Below are 19,835 nucleotides of genomic sequence, written 5' to 3' on the forward strand. Positions count from 1 at the left end.
TGAAAAACAGACTAATACAGTCATCCAGCCCCCTTTCCCTCTCCTGCTGCATTTCTGTCAACCTTACTCTACTTTTGATACTCTAGTCACCTAGAGCTTCCACTAGTTTCTGGAATTTCATGCTTACTCTGCCTCAAGGCCTTTGCGTATACAGATCCTCCTTGATTGCTTATGGGGTTATGCCCCAGTGAACCTATTGTATTTTGAAAATATCCTAAATTGAAGATGCATTTAATACATTTAATCTACTGAACTACATAGTTTAGCAGCACAACATACTGTAGTGTTGGCTGCTTTCCCACAATATTATAAGGCTGATGGGATATGTGGCTCATTTGCTGTCAACACCCAGCATCATCAGAGGGCATCACAAGAGAGTATTGCAAATAGGAAGAGATCAACATGCAAAACTTCAAGTAAAGTTTCTGTTGAATGCCTACTGCTTTTACACCAAGATAAAGTTGAAAAATCCTAAGTTAAACTATCATAAGCCAAAGATCACCTGTATTTCTCTTATCTGGAGTTTTATTCCCCCAATTTTTATCACTCTAATCACTTTTGATTCTGCAGATTTCATTTCACTTGAGAAATGATGGCTAAGTAAAATCAATGCTAATACATTAAATAACATTTAAAAATTTTTAAATACTCACCGTAGAAATCAGTATGGAGATACCTCAAAGAACTAGGATTAGAGGTTCCATTTGACCTAGCTATCCCTCTGCTGGGTATCTTTCCACAAGAATTAAATGAATCATACCACAGTGATATATGTGCACCCATGTTTATAGCAGCATGGTTTGTAATAGCTAAAACTTGGAAACAGCCCAAATGCCCATCAACTGGAGAATGGATAAAGATGTGGTTTTTCTATAAAATGGAATACTACTCAGCCATAAAGATTGAGAAACTAGAGACATTTATAGCTAAATGGATGCACACAGAGGCCATACTCTTAAGTGAAATAAACAAGACACACTTGAGTAAATACTGAATAGGTTCCCTAGTGTGAAAAACTAGAAGTGTAAATAAGGTTCAAATGGTATAACTGAGAGTGTGAAATAGGAAGAAAATGGCTAAAAGGGACGTGGGAAGGGGAGGGGAAAGGAAATAAGGGAAAAGAAAAAATGTGAAAAATGAAAAAATGAAAACAAAGTCCTTGTAAATAGGGAAGGGCGAAGGGGGTGAAGGGAGGGTAGGGAGGGTAGGGATGTGGGAGAAAAACAAGAACGAAAACATATCATGTAAAGGTACAAGATCCCAGTGATAAATGTAACTGTATTGTTTGCTTTAAATGTACCAATAAACTTAATGTGGAAAAAACAAATACTACTTTATTTAGAAAAGGAAAATACCATTTTCATGAAAGAAATAGCCTAATTTTGTACATGTAAATGTGTTTTTTCAAATTATTTCTACATAAAATAAAGAATATCTGTAGTCTTCACTATAGCTTGGCATATTATTAATTATTTAAGAAGCACAAGTTTCAGAACACTTTTTATGTGGTTTATAAAGCAAAAATATGTCTAAAGTGATATTATTTTCTTGATTAATACTATTTTCTACAGATTTCTCCATTCTCTTAAAAATGAAAGATCAAAAAAGAGCCTAAACTACTCCTCCAAAACATCACCTATATAATATTGCAATTTTGGTCAAACTTGTCCACATTTATGCAAAATTTGCACCCAAAGCCTTAGAGAAAAAAGTCTACTCCCTGCCCCAAGTTTAGAATTTGAATGATATCCAAAGTAGCCTCTTTCTAGTCTACTGACCCAAACTTATATTTGAGCCCAGGTAATTACTTCACATGACATCGTTTAAGGTTTCACAATACATGTTTTTGATCATGCCATTTTTCTGGCTCATGAGTGTTTTTGTTTTGTTTGGTTTGGTTTGGTTCGTGAGTACTTTGATATCTCTTCTTTGCCCACCTCACCCAAGTATTTAATAAATCATTTTTAGTTAAAATGAATGTGTGATGTTTTCCAAAAACAACTCATGCTATTAAACTTATTTTAGTATATAGCCAGAGTGATGAACTGGTCCTGGCTTTCGGAACTTTCTGGTTTTCTCTCTGAATATACTATGCCACAGGCATCCTTCTCCATCTTCTGCCCCAGGCAAACCAGGATGGTTGGTCACTCTTTTTCCTTTTATATAAATTATGATCTTATCTGTGTCTTTCACAGGCTTAACATGGGGATTTAAGTATAATGTTTAATCAGAAATATTTGTGATTAGTTTCAATTTCATCCCTTTTGTCACTACATTTTCAAGTAGCCATTTCCAAAATAGTAATTTTCTGAGCATTCATCATGAAGTCCAGTACTGTTAAAATTAGACAAAATGGTCTGTCTGTTCCTGGCAACATAGACATGAAGAGAAAAGAGAAAAGTCCAAAGCCAAAATGCTAATAGCTTTTAAAAATACGGTAAAGCTGGAAAAATCCTTGTTAACTGAGTTTACTTCTATTTCTAACCACTGAGAAATAGACATGAAGTTCATTGCCAATTAATACGGCTGATTAACATCTCTTCTAACACCTTTTCTGTGGTGGTGATGTAGAGTATTGAATCTGTTCTTTTTTTCTTGTCAAATACATTACACTAAAAATTACTTTGAATTCCCATGGGGGAAGCAAATATCATTCTGTAAGCTGTAAGGAATCATGGAGTTTATCATTGTTAATATAAAAAGCAAAGCCAAAATCAACATTTTTAATCAAAAACTGACAGCAGGTCAGGGCTTGAACTTGGCTCTCGAGAAACACAAGCAATCAAGACTATGCAACAATGTTCCAGGCAGAGGGAAGAGTAAAGACTTTTAAATGAGAGATCACAAAGTACATTAAAGAAGCTGAAAGAATCTATTTTGTCTTGGATGGAATTTGAGGACAGGAAGAAGTAAAGAGGTGGGTTTATATCCCAGAGGGTCTTACAAACAAAGTCATGGAGTTTTACCTTGATTTTAAGAGCAACAAAGATCTACCAAAGCATTTCAACAGAGAAGTAGATGTTAGATTTTCACTTAGAAAGTCACTCAAATTAATAGTATATTGTCAATGGGTCAATATGTGACATTGGAAGGAATAAAATTGAGAGATATTTAAGAAATGGAAAACACATCACCTAATTACTAACTGGAATTGGGGGAAGATGTGAGAGACAAAGGCTGAAACTGACATTCAAGGACCTTGCTTAAGCAATCACTGCACCTCCTTCTCCTTCCTTCACAAGGATGGGAACTAGAGATGGGAGGATGTGGTTGGTGGGGGACAATTCATTCAAGTGTCTCTTACTTGGTCTCCTAAATTATCAACATCTACAAAGAACACTGGCTTACAGGGGCACATTTATAATACAAATAATTTCTATCTGAGAAGCACAGCCAATTTCCTTCTTTTTCAGGCTAAATAATATTCCATTTTCTGCACATAGAACATTTTCTTGATCCATTCATTCAGCTGTAGACATTTTGGTTATTGTGAATGATACTGTAATGAAGTTGGGAGTGTGCCAAAGGTATCCCTTTGATCCTGATTTCAATTCCTTTGAATAAATACTCACAAGTGAGACTGTTGGATGATATGATAGTTCTATTTTCAATTGGTTGAGGAATCTCCATGAGCTTTGGACATTTTACACAAAGTGAAATGAGCCAGACACAGAAAGACAAACACTATGTGGAATCTAAAATAGCCAAAATCATAGAAGTGGAGAATAGAATGGTGCTTACCAAGGGTTAGGGGTGGTGGAGAATGAAGAAATACTGTCAAAAGGTACAAAGTTTCAGTTTGCCAGATGAATCAATTCTGCAGATATGATTTATGGAGACTATAGGTAGCAACATGGTACTTCTCACTTGTAGTTTGCTAAAAGGGTAGATCCTAAGTGTTCTAACCACATACACACATGCAAAGGTAGCTTATGAGGCATGGAGAAGATAAGTAACTTGACTATAGCTACTGTTTCTTATTTAAAATGGAAGGGAACAATAGTACAGTCAAGCACACTGTTTCAAACAAATGTTGCCACTTGTACAAAATAAATATGAAATGGAATACTACTCAGCCACAAAGAATGAGAAATTAGAATTATTCATAGGAAAATGGATGCATATTGCGGATATACTCTTAAGTGAAATAAATAACTCACACATGTGTAAATACCAAATAGTTTCTCTGGTGTGAAAAGCTATAATAGTACATAAGATCCTAATGGTATAATGGACAATGTGAAATAGGAAGAAAAGGCCTAAAGGTGTAGGGAAAGTGGGAAGGGTAGGGGAAAGGGAATAAGGGAAAGGAAAAAAAATATGATAAAATGAAAAAATGGAAATAAAGTATTTGTAGATAGAGAAGGAAGGAGGGGGTGAAGGGAAGGCAGGCATAAGGGAAAAAATGAGAACCAAGACCTGTCATGTAAAGGTACAAGATCCCAATAATGAATGTAACTGTACTGCATACCTAAAATGTACCAATAAACTCAATGAGAAAAAAAAAAAAGAATGTAGAGAATAAGTAGAACAGAGATGTCAATTTGTAATAAATCTAGGCTTTCAGTGATTAAATAACTTATGTTCTGGGTCAACTTTAATTTTTTATAGAGACTTTCAGTTTCATAACTCTGCGATGATAGTCAAGATACCAGGCAAAACGCTCAAAAGCCATTTGAACAGAACATAGGTCCAATGTGCACCAATTCCTGGGAATCTAAGGTAAGCTATAGGAAATGGTTATTCAGAAAGATAGGTATAATCTTGACTATATATGAATCCCAGAGCATATCTGAAAATAACCAGCTCAATCAGACTTTCCAGAGCCAAATGCTCTCATGATGGCAAACAGTCTTGCATTCTATTTCATAGATTCCAAAACTAGAAACAAAAGAGAAAACCTTGGGTGTCGCTGTAATGTAACAAAATCTTTTATAAAATTTAAACTTGTAGAGTAAATGTTGTTGATGCCCCACCCTTGACTTTCACTTCTGCCTATTGAAGCTTGCCTACCCGGAACACCTGCAAATCTCTGCCTAAGGGCTTTTCTTTTTCTGGCTGAAGGAACAAGAAGTACTCATGCAGGGATAGTTGGAAATACAAGAAAGTTAATGCCCCTGGAAGAAGCCCTTAACAATGACAAAAATTGTTGGTGGGCAAATACAGCAACTTCTTTGTACCCAGTTAGGATATCTCTGAGGGCATTTTACATGGTCTTAATCTGAAAAAAAGAGTCCAGGTATGGGTTATGGACAGGATATGAGTGGGTGTCATTTACTTTAGTGGTGCTCCCAGGAAACACTAGAGGAGTGCGAAGTGGAATGGAGAAAGGAAGGGAGCCAGTAGCACAGATTACCACATGGGCAACTGGGGTTTGTGTCCATAGTGGGAAACTATGTAGGACAAGTCTCAGAGTTCTCCCAACCAAGTTAAGGAAGTTAATTTATGTACCAGTGCCCATGGGATGTGGGCTGAGGATTGATCCTGGTGGATGTGGATGGCTTGGCCAGGCAGAGCGAAGTGTCCATAGAGGCAAGTCCAGAGAAGGACAAGTGCTAGTAGATGGAAGGCAATGGCCAGGGTGTACAAGAAAGGTGAATGCTAAGGAACCTGGACAGCATCCACTGAAGAGAGGAGGATGAGAGCAATCAGTTCCCAGTGACTGAGGTAAGTTTTGAAGGACAAGTAGGAACTAGGGAGATTAGGGGAAAGGCTATGGGAGAGGGACAAGAGCAGTAGGTGTAGGAGAGTTGGTCTGAAGGAGAGACCATTAGGTGGGAAGCTGCTGAACCTATCCAAAGGAGCATCTGGTGCAGGGAAGATGCCAAGGAAGGGAAACAGAACTAGAGGAAGGACGTGTTGAATGATTTCAGGGTAAAAAATGATGCAAAGAGAGTGATGCTCATATGTCTGCCTCAAGAGAACAGATGTCAGGGATGCAAAAGAGAAAATAATTTAATCCTAGAGGAAGCATCACCATTTGATTTTTTTAACATGTGGAGTTTGAGGTCTATGGGGCATCTCAGTAAGGATATGCTGTAGATATAACTGGCAGAGAATTCAGAAGCAATCTGAACTGAAGACAGAGATTTTATATTATTAGATATCCAAAGAAATACGAACTCAATATACATTTAATTTTTATTAATGTATGTTTGTAATACATGATGAATACATTCATCCTGGAGAATTGCTATACACACACACACATATATACACATATATATATATCTATAGATATAGATATCTATAGATATATATATCACATCTTGATACCTTCTACTTCAACATAGATGTACTAAGTACCATGTTAGTACATAATGCTAACAATGTAGGGATGTATATGAAAAAAGAAGTTCCTTCCTTTCTGGAGCTTCCAGAACTGTACACTTTCCACCAACTATAGATGTTGACAGAAACCATGCTGATCAGATGCCCATGGAGACCATAATCATTTAAAACAAAATAACTCTGAGCAATTCTGGTCTCTGAGGGACAAACAGAAGAAGGAAATCTTTGAAAGAAAAAAGAACAGATGGCAAGAGTACAAAAAATGTTTTAAAAGACAAAGACTGAAAAGTGCCAGAGACTCCTGAAGTAAGTCTCTTGTCCCCACCTGCCCAGGGTGCGATGCAAGGTTGAAAAAAAACTTAAGACAGAGTTAAAGAGAAACTGGCCCTTCTCTTCCACTGAATTTTATTATTCATTAATCAGGGTAAAGGTGCATGTATAGATGTGCAGTATGTGAAATTACCATGGAAACTAATGCAGGCAAGGCTTTAAAGAGGAGTCAAAGCATTTTCAAATTAGAAGCAAGATAGACAAAATATATGGCTCCAATTAAAGCACTGTCCTTCAAGCTATGAAGGCACTAATTGTGGGAATGGAATTTGGGTGTGATTACTCCAATCTCAGCTCTGGATGTTATCTCGTATGAGCCCCACAGCTTCATAGGCCATTATTCTGGTCTCAGCTGTGGCCGTTAGTGGGGAGGTCAACTTAACCTGAGCACTACCGCACTGCTCATGAGATACTTCTGTGAGTCACGTAGCTTCAGTCAGACTGGCTTCTTAAAGTCAGCTAACTGAGGGATTTAACTATTTGCAGCCTGCACGGTTTACAGCAAGTTTTGGGCATAATCAATATTGTGGGCTCTGGCAGAAAAGAATCTGCAATGATTGTGTGGTCACTGCTGTGTATATTGAGGTAGTAGAGAGTGTGTAACTAAAATGCAAATGGAGTGAGTTCAAGAATAAAGATGAAAAAAGAGCTAAGGTGATTCCTATCATCTAGGCACCATTAATATTCCTTACCAGTAAATATTAAGATGTAACCAATACTTTACCAAAGTAACTATTTGAAACATCATAAATATTTCTAACTTGTTTCTTAGATCATGTCATGCCTCAATAAGAAAAATAACACCTCCAGTTACTAAAGTGCCTAAAACTTTATCAAATAAAACTTATTTTCAGGTATCTTCCAGAATTCCTGATTGCAAGCAACAGAAATCTGGCTATAACAAAGTGAAAAGGATCATATAGCAATGTATTGGAAGAAAATCAGTATTTTCTGGAATTAAGACTTAGGGAATATACAGAAGTCAAGAGGGCCTGGATGAGACACAAAGCTGTCTCTCCTGGATACTCAGCACTGCGTCTCAGCACTGCTATCGTGCCCGCACAGGGGCACTTGCATAGGACCTGGAGGTCACTTCCCCTTGCCTCTGTGCACCAGGCACCTCTGCTTCTGCATCACACAGTCAGGATTCCAAGCTCAGGCAGAAAATTGTGATTGGCTGAGTCTAGGCCACATGCTCTGGCTCTGCCTACCTGAGAGTGGGAGAGGGAATATTTTTCCACTTAGCCTCCCACAGAGAGAGGTGGGATATGTTTTGCATCACAATTTGAACAAGTGGCATTGCCCAAATCTAGAAGACAGGTTTCTGGAGGGCCAGACAGGCAAGAAATGGCCATGAACATGATCTTGGTTCTGAAATACAGAGTAGAGCTGCTGCCCTGGAAAGAAACACTAAGGTATTTGAAACGATGAACTTCTTCCATCAGTTCTCAGGCAATTTAATCTGCTATAATTTTTATCCTTTGAAATAACTAACGCTATTCAAATAAAGATATCTATAAATGGAAACACCCCAGTGTTGTTTTTCAAAAAAAATTTAATTAATAGAAACTTCAGTATGAAAGTATTTTTGTTTTTCACATAAAACAAGGTAAATATAATGCTCTGGAATATGTTTATCCTCCATGAACTGCTGCTTTAGTTTATAAATCCGCATGCGTGCGCGCATGTATGTGTGTGTGTGTGTGCACCATGTTTATAGACCATGTTTGTGTATGTGGAGAGGAATGCTTTAAATAATCAGATTTGAGATATCTGATTCTCTGGTGTCTTGACTCTGATATTAGATGCTGTTTGTGATTTATAAACAGGATTTGTGCCTTTTTCATGCTGGGGGCAAAGGGGGATTATATTTCTGGATGTAGTTTACCAAGAAAAATAATACAATTTATACTTAAAGATGAAAACAAAATTGTGGGTAAAGATTTAAGTTTACACATAAAGAACAAAATCTTAGAAGTATGCTTTTCTGGTCTGTATTCATATTTCTCTGACTTAACAACATAAAAGAATATAATAAAGCAAAATAGAAATTAAAAATCTTCAGAAACTTAAAAAATGCTAAACTAAATGGCTGAGTTATAGCTATGCATCTGGCAGCAGCCAGCATCATTTCATCCCATTCAGTGGTTCGGTTTCAGGCTGCAGTCACCTAGGGTTGGCTCTAGGCATCAGGTTGAGTCTGGATTTGTTTCACAAAGCCCAGGATGAAAGGATAATAGCTATCTGAGGCATAGTCTAATCCTGAAAATTTTAGGAGAACAGAAGTTAAGCCTAACTTTACAAGCATGTGGATGATCTCTTCTTGCATCACAGCTACTAACCTTCCCCTGGCATTCACAAGTCATATGGCCAAACCAACACCATGGGGTGGAGACAAACTCTAGTGCACTGGAAGTTCACACTGCATAGGAGGGAATGAAGAGCTGAGAACACAGCCATGCTATCATCGTACCATGCAAGAAGCCTGTCACTATGACGCCAAAAACAATTTCTGATGAAGATGAGTATGGTGTAGAAGGTAGTTATGGTGACTTGGTCACTGAATTCATTAATAGTGAGAAAGTATGACTGAAATCCCAAAGCAGCTCCACATTTTGTGTGTGCATTGTGAAGCTGAATTCTACAGACATCTAGAAAGCCCCTATGCCCACATGAATTCTGCAAGCTACATGCAAGATATAGCTGTGACTTATTGTATAACTGGGCTCACACTTAGCTTATTTGGATCCTCTCCCAAGATTCCATCCACCCAAATAGTGAAATGTATGGCATCTTAAATTAGGTTTTATAAAAAGTGACTGAGCAAGGAAGTTGTATGCAGAAGGCTTATTAGGGAGTCTTTTAGGGTATTAAACCCATGTAGAAGGAAGCAATGAATGATCAGGCATAGGGAAGAGGAAACCCTGGACATGGCAGCTAACTAGAATATGTTACTTTTGAAACACCTCTCAGAGCACTCCCTCAAATGAGGAGGGCATGGCTCAGATTCTGTTATCATGTAGGAAGGGCAAGTAGGCAGAAATTGGGGTGCCAGATACTTTCTGCTAAATGTCTCACTATGACTTTGAAGTTCAAGAACTTTTCCTCTAATCCAGATATACCAGAATTTCTGAGAAATGTAACAGTCTCCTAGAAATACTCCACAAAAGTAATGTGACATGGCCAACATAATACTGACATTTTAATATTCACAGCCCCGCCAGGTGTGGTGGCACATGCTTGTAATCCCAGCACTCGGGAGGCTGAGGCAGGAGGATCGCTGTGAGTTCGAGACCAGGCTGGGCTACATAGTGAGTTCCAGGTCAGTCTCAACTATATATATATATATTTTTCACATCCCCTACCCTATCTCCAAAATGATAGAGGCTCTTCTTTTACTTTTTGTTTTGTTTTTCAGTGCCTTACAGAAGAGAGGTAAGTACACATGCTAGGTAAGCACTCGACCACTGAGCTATACCCCCAGGCTGATGGAGCCTCCTTTTATTAGAGAATACAGTCTGGCGTTTTCTGTATTATTTGGGTAATGGGTAGAAACGTGAACTGAAAAAGGTCAGAGAAGAAAGCATGATCTGTACGAAGGCAAAAGGAACGCAACCTCTGAATAGATCCAGAACGAAGGCTGGGGGAGGCAGTGCTGTGAGAGACAAGATCTTGAGTGGACTGAATAGAGATATGAAAAGAAAGAGGGGAGCAGGAGAAAAGAAATTATGCAGTTACCACACTGTGATGAGTGTGATTACAAAATTGAAATCATTGAAGATCTACAGGATGATTGTCTGCATGTTGTGTCATCAACCTTTGCTTTAAATAAGACTGCAACAAAGATTTAACTTGCTTTTCAACTTTTGAAGTTTGTTGGGTTTGTGTTTGTATCGTTATGATATCCACTTGGTCTGGACAAGAAGTAGCTTAGCTTTAGCCAAGTCAGACAAAAAAAGACAAGTAATATAAAGATTTGCCATGACAGAGGTGCTTCAGTAGATTTTCTTGTGATAGTTCCCACAGGGTAGTCTCATATTTTTATTAAACTCTATACTATGTTACATTCTATGACAACCCCTAGAATGCTCTATTACTGTAGTTTCCACTTATTCAAAATGTGTACATGCTTCAGGATCCTTTCAAAGGTAAGGATTGTTTATTCACAGCAAAGGCTCTTAGCAGTCCTTGTAGAGAACGAGATCAATGAATGAAATCTTTCAGAATGCACGAATGGCTACTTATGGGGTCTCATCATTAGTTCTCAAGTGAAAATAAAAATGAGTGATCACTGAATGTTCCTTTAGGTATAATCCAGGGAATGTGCAGGTGCAAGTGTGGTGGGAATATCTTTTTTATGTGAAAGACTATTTCTCAAGTAACTTTTAGAACTCATGAGTTTCAGGTTTTTTTAATCATTTTTATTTAAACTCCATCTGGACTCAACAATAAATATAGTTGCTGTTTAATTTAGGAGCCACTTGCACTTTCAAAGGAAACCTACCTAACAAGAGTAATTTAAAAGCTCATTATGCTAGGAAGACCACTTAACAAAGCATCAATGGTGTTCAAAAGGTAGTCATTACAAATGCTACTTTGCAAAACCACCTCATTCAATGCTTAATTCTCTCCAGTCTGTTCCTTATTGCCTTTGTTTTGCTAATTTCCCAAACAACACACTCAAATACTTCTGCCCGGTCAGTATTAATTTGATTAAATGGGACTTTGTCCTTGCAGTTACTAATTCATGAACCATATCCATAGTTCCTATAAGTTTGTATATTAAAAATGCTGAAAGTGTGGTTCCACTGCCTGCCTCACAAGTGCAAGGACCCGAGTTCGATCCCTGGCACCCCGCCCAAAAAATGCTGAAAGCATTTTAATTATAATATTTGAATACTTAGCTGTCACTCAAGGACCTTAAGTACATATAATAATACATAAGGACGTGTTCCAGGTAGATCACACTTTGCCCCCTTGAATTTTGACAACCCAAAACTGGATCGTTTTTATTCAAAACTGCCTTATAAACAATCTTATTTCTCTTATTGCAGTTTCTACCATCTTAATGATGGACAGAATATGCACAACTGACACACTTCATTCATAGGCAGCATTTGCTGTTCCTCCATAATGTAAGATCTGGAAATGAGTGCATATTTTAAAAATGGTAACTGTTAGTGATTACAACACAATACTTGGTCCCATGCTTGTTCATTTAATTAAAAGAAAGCTGAGACAGCTGAAGTGATATTTGAGTAGCATAGAGGAAAACATTATGACACCAACAGAATTACAGGCAAAGTGAGAATTTGAGGTTATGTTCAAGGTTTACAATCTCCACATTCTTTGTAAATATGTACATTTTAAAATATAACTATTATAGCCGGGCGTGGTGGCACACGCCTGTAATCCCAGCACTCAGGAGGCTGAGGCAGGAGGATCACTGTGAGTTCGAGACCAGCCTGGGCTACACAGTGAGTTCCAGATCAGTCTCAACTACATAGTGATACCCTGTCTCAAAAAAATGAAAAAAATATATATATAAAACTATTATATCAGTCCATTTTCTATTGCCACAACAAAGAGACTGAGACTGGGTAAGTATAAAGAAAAGAGTGTGGACAGAGAGTACAGCTTAGAGAGAGAGCACTTACCACTTGCCTAGCATGCTCAATGCTCTGGTTTTGTGTATTTGTTTTTGTACCAGGGATCTAACTGAGGACTGCTCTGGTTTTGATGTCCAGCACTTTGAAAAGAAAGAGAGGGAAAGGGAGAGAGAGAGAGAGAGAGAGAGAGAAGGAGCGGGATAGGGAGAGGGAGGGGGAGAGGGAGGGGGTTTAGCCCACAGTTTTAGTTTTGGAGATTAAGAGCAAGACAATGACATCTGCTCAGCACTAAATGAAAGCCTCTTTGGCTACATCATCACGGCAGATGGCATCATTCCAGGAGTGCCTGTGAAAGGCAGAGACCACATGGCAAGACAGGAAACTACAGAATGGGGAGGGGCCAGCCTTGTTCTTTTATAACAATCCACTCTCATGGGAGAGCCTATGAGAATGAAATTAATATCCTCCAAGAACTGGCCCTCAGTAACCTAATTACCTTGCACTAAACCCCACCTTTTCAAGGCTCCACCTAGGGCCAGGGATTTAGCTCAGTTCTTCCTCCACCTGCCTCAGTTATAAAAGAATGTAATCTAGTTCTGTTGGATGCTTGGTTACTGGTAATTTAGGGCATGTATGAAAGTGCACATTTTCACAGTGACCTTACAGTCTATTTAAAATTTAATTTAAATTGTAGCCCAAGAGCTGGGCCAACAAGTAACTTGTAATTTGGCATCTTTCAACAAAGTTTTGAGTGAACCCATGAAAAGCTTAACAGCACAACTGACACTAGAAGCAACATTGAAAAACAAGGAGAATAATCACATTTTGGCAATTCTTAGGGTGTTTGTTTCAAAAACACTGATTTAAGAAATAAGTCAATAATCTATGCAGTTGTGTCGTGTGGATACAGGGTCTATTATTTAAGAAAGTTTTGTCCTCCTTGCTGGAAAAAATAGCTGGTTTTATTAATTTCTCATTTACTACCATTTCACAAATATATTTCAACTTTATGAAGTGATATTTCCATCTACAAATTCAGAGTATGTAACTCTAGGGTAATCTGACAAAAATGACCAAAGTGACTGATATGATATCTTTCATTAAATAAATATTATTTTCTAAATATTTATCAGTGAAAACATAATGAGAAACATTGGCTTTGATACATTTTAATATTCAAAATATAGAGATGTCATTTTTTTCTTTTCTGTAAAACCGTACCATGAAATGTATTAAATCTGATAATGTGGTCGTGGTACATTGTATATTGCTAGGCTCCAAACAAATACCTAGCAAACTTGGACCAGCAAAATACCCACCATCATCAACAATATCATCATCATTGCCACCAGAACCACTAAGGAAAAGCCTAGGATTCCAGAGATGGAACCCAGTCCTTGGAGATGGACATACCTGGCAGTGAAACACAAGAATCTGTGTCCTTTCAATCATGTGGCCTTTGCCCAGCTTGGGCATGGCTAGACACCAATGCAGCAGCATGAATGGCAGATTCTATGATAACTGAGAAATTAACAGTTGGCTTGTAATGGAAGGCACTGCAATGGGTGGTAGTTGAAATACCCTGCTACCCAGTAGAGCTTGTTGGCAAACTTGCTTCCACTGTTTATGGCCATGGGCCTTTGGTGAGTTCTCTAACTTCTCCAGAGTCTCAGATTTTTATGTTTCAAGCTCTTTAATCTTGGGTTCCACCAAAAGAAGACCCTGGAGAGGACTGGGGATGTAGGGATTTTGTGTGGGAGGTGATATCAAGGAGGTAGTAGAGAAAGTCATCAGTAAGTAGATGCCTGCTATGAACAGGTGGGGCTCATTCCTGTCGAAGGCTTTCTGAGGAACCACAAGGAACATGCCTCAGAATCACTCTACAGAAAGGGAGAAGGTATGGCTATTTTCTACTTACTACCAGCTGCCACTAATTGAGGGATGTCCCCTGAAGAGTCAAGCCCTGTGGCACTTTAGGCAATAAAGCTAACTCCTGGGATGCCTTTTAGTAAGGAGAAGGAAGAAGAGAAGGAGCGGGAGCCAGGAGGGCAAAGGTGGTGACTGGAGCAAAGATGATGGTGGTGGGCCTTTGTAATGGAAATCTATTCACTTGTCAACAACCATAGCTGCAAGTGATGTCCCAGAAGAGGGGGAAAGACACTACTAAATTGAAAACTCTGCCAGAAGCCCAGTCTGGCCAATCCGATGCTCCCTCTCTCTCCCAGATCTGTGCCTCCAGGTATGTACAGATGAACTGTTGTACTTAGGCTGCCAGCACAGTCAGTAAATTACTGTGACAACTGGAGATGAGATTTTTGTTGCATTTGTAGAGCAAACTGAGAGAGCTGAGAAAGCCACAAAGCAGCTCCTAGCTATTTTAGATCTGACCTACCCAGCAAAAAGACTCATTTGTACTTACTTTTTGCACTGGTGAATGGACACCAACAGCCAGGGAAACAAAACATCTAAAACAACCTGTCCATGCTATAATCTAACTGTGTTTCTCATTTTGGGCCACAAAACCATTACATCATATATCTAACTTTTCCCTCAAAAAATAAATAGGGAACTTTAAAAAATAAGTCAGATGTCAAGGAAAAATTGTATGTCAGTACTGAAATGGTTATACTTACATTCAAGTGTTGAACACCAATAAAATATAAATAATGCTAAGTTCCTCGTGCAGAGTATCTATAGGATACAGAGTTGCTTTATCTACACTGTTTCTTTGGAGGCTCAAGCAAGGTAGATAATACTTTACGTTTTTTAAAAAAGATGAAATTACTTTGACAAGTTCAAACGGGTCCTTTAAAGCCACAGAGTACTATAAGGAGAACAGCATTCAAAGCAAAGCTTTCTATGTCTAGTATATTAGCTCTCAAGCAGGCAAAGCTTTATCTCCCAGGGGGCATGTGGCAATGTCCAGGGAAGTTTTTGTCTTGTCACAATGAAGGTGGGAGACTTGCTACTTACATCTAGTGGGCAGAGGCCAAGAATATTGCCAAACACCCTACATTGCAAAGAACAGCCTTGTATAAACAAAAGGACCTAATTAAGGATGTCAGTACTTTGGGGGTTCAGAAACCCTGGTCTGGCCCAATATGTTAGCCATTGTATCACACTGATATGAAGGTACACCCTGACTCTTAAATGGGAGATCTCATAACTTTTACTATAGAGCTGTGCTTCCCTGTATAAGAGCCATGAACCACATGAAGCCACTGAGAATGTGGAATGTACCTAGTCCATATCAAGATACGATACATGTGTAAAATACATTCTAGGTTTTAGAAACACAGTACAAAATAAAGCATACAAGTGATTTCACTATTTTATATTGATGATCTGTTGTCATGATAATAATTTAGATATATTGCATTAAATAAAATATATAACTCAAAATAATTTCACCTGTTTCTTTTAACTTTTTAAATATGGTTACTTGATAATTTATAATTCCAGATTTGGCTCCTGTTTGTGATTTGCATTATTTTGTGATGGCAATTGGTGCTACAGAGATTTCTGCTATAGGAAATTCTTAAACAGTATGTGTCATATCCATCATTCAAAATGAATTGAGAACAAGCTATTTAAAAGTAGCCTCCCAATTTCATATGCATTTTTGGTAGGGAAAAAATGCCTCTCCCATAGATGACCACATCCTAATCACTAGAAACTATGGTAGAAAGGAGTCTGCAGATGTATGTAAGTGATGGGTCTTGAGATGGGGAGATGATCCTGGGATACCTAGGTGGGCTCGATAAAGTCACGTGTGTCCTTACCAAGGAAAATGGGAAGAAAGTGGGTCAGAAAAAGAAATGTCACAGTAGAAGCAGTGTTTGAGTGAAACTAAAAGATGGTATACTGCTGCCTTTGAAAATGGAGGAAGCGGCCACAAACCAAGGAATACAGGCAACTTCAAGAATCAGTAATAGGTAAGGAAACAAATTTTCCCCTTGTCCCTCTAGAAGAAACACAGAACTTCTGGCACATTAGTTTTAGTTTAATGAAGCCCATTTCTGACATCTGATCTTGAGAGATGTAAGGTACTAAATTTGTGCTCCTCTAAGCTACTAAGTTTGTGATAATTGTCACAGCAGCAAAAGGGATTTATTATACATATACAGATGAATTATGGTACACATAAACTTTCCTTCAGAATTGAAGACTTTGCCAGTGTGATAATAACAGCATGGTACTGACCCCAAAACAGACATGAGGATCAGTGTAACAGAACAGAAGACACAGAACCAACCTCAAGCATACTCAAATATTTGATCTTTGACAAAGGAGCCAAAAGCATACGCTGGAGGAAAGATAGTTTCTTTAATATATTGTGTGAGGGCCGGGGATTTAGCTCAGTGGTGCTGCTGCCTGCCTTGCAAGCACAAGGACCTGAGTTCAATCCCTGGTACCAATAAATAAATTGTGTTGAGAATATTGACTATTCACATGCAGAAGATTGAATCTAGACCTGAATCTCTCACCATGTATTAAACTGAAATCAAATGGATCAAAGAACTAAATGTTAAAATAGAAATACCTAACCTGCTTGAAGACAAAGTAGGTAAGACTCTTGAAATCATAGGCATAGGTGAGGACATTATGAACAGAACCCTGGTTGCACAGGAAATAGTACAGAAAATTAACAAATGGGACCATATCAAATTAAGAAGCTTTTGCACAACAAAAGAGATAACCAACAGAGTATAAAGATAATGTACAGAATGGGAAAAAATATTTGCCAGCCATTCATCAGATAGAGAAATCATTTCTAGAAAGAAATAAGAAAAATAACCCCTCCCCAAATAAAAGACCCAATCAAAAAATAGGCAAGTGAAATGAATAGGCACTTCACAGAAGAAGTACAAATGGCCAATAAATACTTGAAGAAATGCTCAACAATGCTGGGCATTAGAAAATGCAAATTAAAACAATACTAAAGCTCCATCTTACCCCAGAAAAAAATGGCCATCATCAAGAAATCAAATAATAACAAATACTAGAGAGGCTGTTTGGGAAAAGGAACCCTTCTATACTGTTGGTGGGAATATAAACTAGTACAGCCAGTATGGAAATTAGTATGGAGAATCCTCAACAAACTAAAACTGGAAATTCCACTTGACCTAGCTTTTCCCTTTCTATGTATTGTTCCAAAAGAGTTAAAGATATCATGTTATAATGTTACATACATATCCGTGTTTATAGCAGCACAATTCATAATAGCTAAATCTTAGATGCAGCTTATATATCCATCAACTGATGAATGGACAAAGAAAATGCTGTATTTACACACAATGAAGTACTGCTTTTCCATAAAGAAGGATTAACTTGAGTCTTTCATAGGAAAATGGGTGCAACTTGAGACCACAATATTAAAGTGAAATAAATTGGACACGCAAGCTTAAATATATACATGTACAAACTATACACAAGAAACATAAACACTATGCACTGCAAACATGTACTAATAAATGAAAACTATTTTTAAAAATTGAAGATTCTACCAAAATAAATGACTCCATTTTAGCAAGTGGAGATCTTTATGGCAACAATTAGAGTCACTCACTGATAACTGATATACTCTGGGTATCTATATGATACACTCCACATTTATAATAGAATGCCTTACCGAAAAGTGCTTTACCCAATGAATCACTGTAAATTCTATTGAGCTTATGCATGGTTAATGGGTTTGTACAACACTGATGGTGTCACAGATAGAAATTTCTAAGGAAAAAAAAGGTAGAGAAAATAAAATTTAAGTGTGTTGTACAACGGACTTTCTTGTGTTTTATTTTCTTTTTTTTTCTTTTGGTACCAGGGATCGAACTTGGGACCTTGCGCTTATGAGGCAGGCGGCAGAACCACTAAGCTAAATCCCTGGCCCCACAACAGACTTTCTTCACATATAATACTATGTCCTACAGATAAATCAATGTATAGTCATTTGAGATAGTGAAATATGGTATTGAAATACTGACACAAAAGCATATTGCTGGAAGCTAGCAACAATTACATATAAAAAGAAGAAGACATTTTATCTACCCACTGAAGTGAGGTAGTATAGTCATTCACTGTAAGTCATTCTACTTTCCTAATATTTAAACTCACAGGATTACCAAGCAAATGAATTTTTTTTTTAAATGCAGACAATCCTATTCATAATCCTCTGTGTCTGAGTGCAGAGCTAGAGAGTTAATCCTTTGGAGGATATCACTGCACAAAAAAGGTGGGTTTTAGTAAAAAAAAAATGGGAGAGATTATTAATACACTCATCTCCTTAGTAACTGAAGCTAATTTATGAGAACTATAAACTTTAATCCAACAAAAGCAGAGAACATAAGTCAACTAGAAAAGTATTTATGGCTAGCTACCAAAATTAAAATTGAAAGAGTATTGAAAGGGGTGAGGGGAGACACAGGATTTAGTCCTCGTTCTGCAGCCATGATATTGGGCAGCTTTGAGCAAGTCCTTTGCACTTTTCCACCTTGATTTTCCCCTGTACAATGTTCAAACGGTGGACAAGCTGTGTGACTCTAAAGTTCTTTACAGCTTAAAAACAATCTATTCTAAAGCATGAATACAGTCTCATTTTGTTAATTTCGTTTTTGTTATGACATAAAGGCATGATTTGTAAAGACCTTTAAATTTTGACTTGGGTCCATGAAAATGCATACTGGGAGAATCAATGAAAAGGGCAGCATGATTTGTCTTACAGTTTATTTAGTGTTAAGGGACTTGATGTCTTCACTTGGCTTGCAGTGAAAATGTTGACATGGATTACTGCCCTCAAATAAAATAAACTTTATTGTGTTTGGCGAGAAATCTATGCACAACAAAGAGTAGAGTCCAACAACAGATGAACATATCAGCTTCGGCAGCTTTGCTTTTCTTCCTCCTAGCAGTCCCCTAATCCCTTTCCTATATCTGTCCAACATAATTAATCAAAACCACGGCTTAACTATAAATAGGCACTGGAACAGACTTAACTAACTTTAACATGGTGGGAAAAGGCTGGGGTAGGTTCCAACTTGGCTACATTTGATTTCATTCCTGAGGATTTTCCAGCAAGGTCTGAACCGCCTACTGCCCTCCTCTACTCAGTCTTTACTGATCTTCTGCATTGTAACTACAACAGCTCAGAGTTATTTGGGAAATTTCCTTATTCTTTGAATTTGCCACATGCAAGGCCGGCACTCACTCACAACAACATAATACACAGAATCATAGGGAGATGCCTATAGAGGTCATTCAGAAATATCTGAAGGCTTAATTAGTCTGATCAATAATCCTAATATAGAACTTGACCAAAACTTAAGCAGGTTTATGGAGACTTTTGGTATAAGTAGAAGAAGAAAAAAGAGCAAGGAGGACAGCAGCAAAATCATAATCAAGTCAGGGCATGAAGGTAATAAGGTGTGTAAGAGTTGAGCTATAAAAAAGAGCAATACAAATAACTCCATTTTGGAGCGTAAAATTTTCTTCTAGGACTTCTGGTTTTAGGACCATGCTGTTCAGTGCTCTTCTGCTCCAAACATGAATGCAGTTGTTATAAGTGAAATATAATAAAGCAACATCAAATAATAACACTAGCATATATAT

General features: G+C 37.7%; 1 protein-coding gene across 3 annotated transcripts in view; it reads right to left on the bottom strand.

The window, feature by feature from the left end:
• Arhgap6 (Rho GTPase activating protein 6) overlaps window positions 1–19,835 on the bottom strand; it is a 493,644-nt gene that overhangs the window by 423,568 nt on the left and 50,241 nt on the right. The gene's annotated exons all lie outside the window — the stretch shown is intronic.

This window comes from Fukomys damarensis, unplaced genomic scaffold, assembly GCF_012274545.1.
Source record: "Fukomys damarensis isolate Sample0158 unplaced genomic scaffold, DMR_v1.0_HiC HiC_scaffold_39, whole genome shotgun sequence".
Lineage (NCBI taxonomy): Eukaryota > Metazoa > Chordata > Mammalia > Rodentia > Bathyergidae > Fukomys > Fukomys damarensis.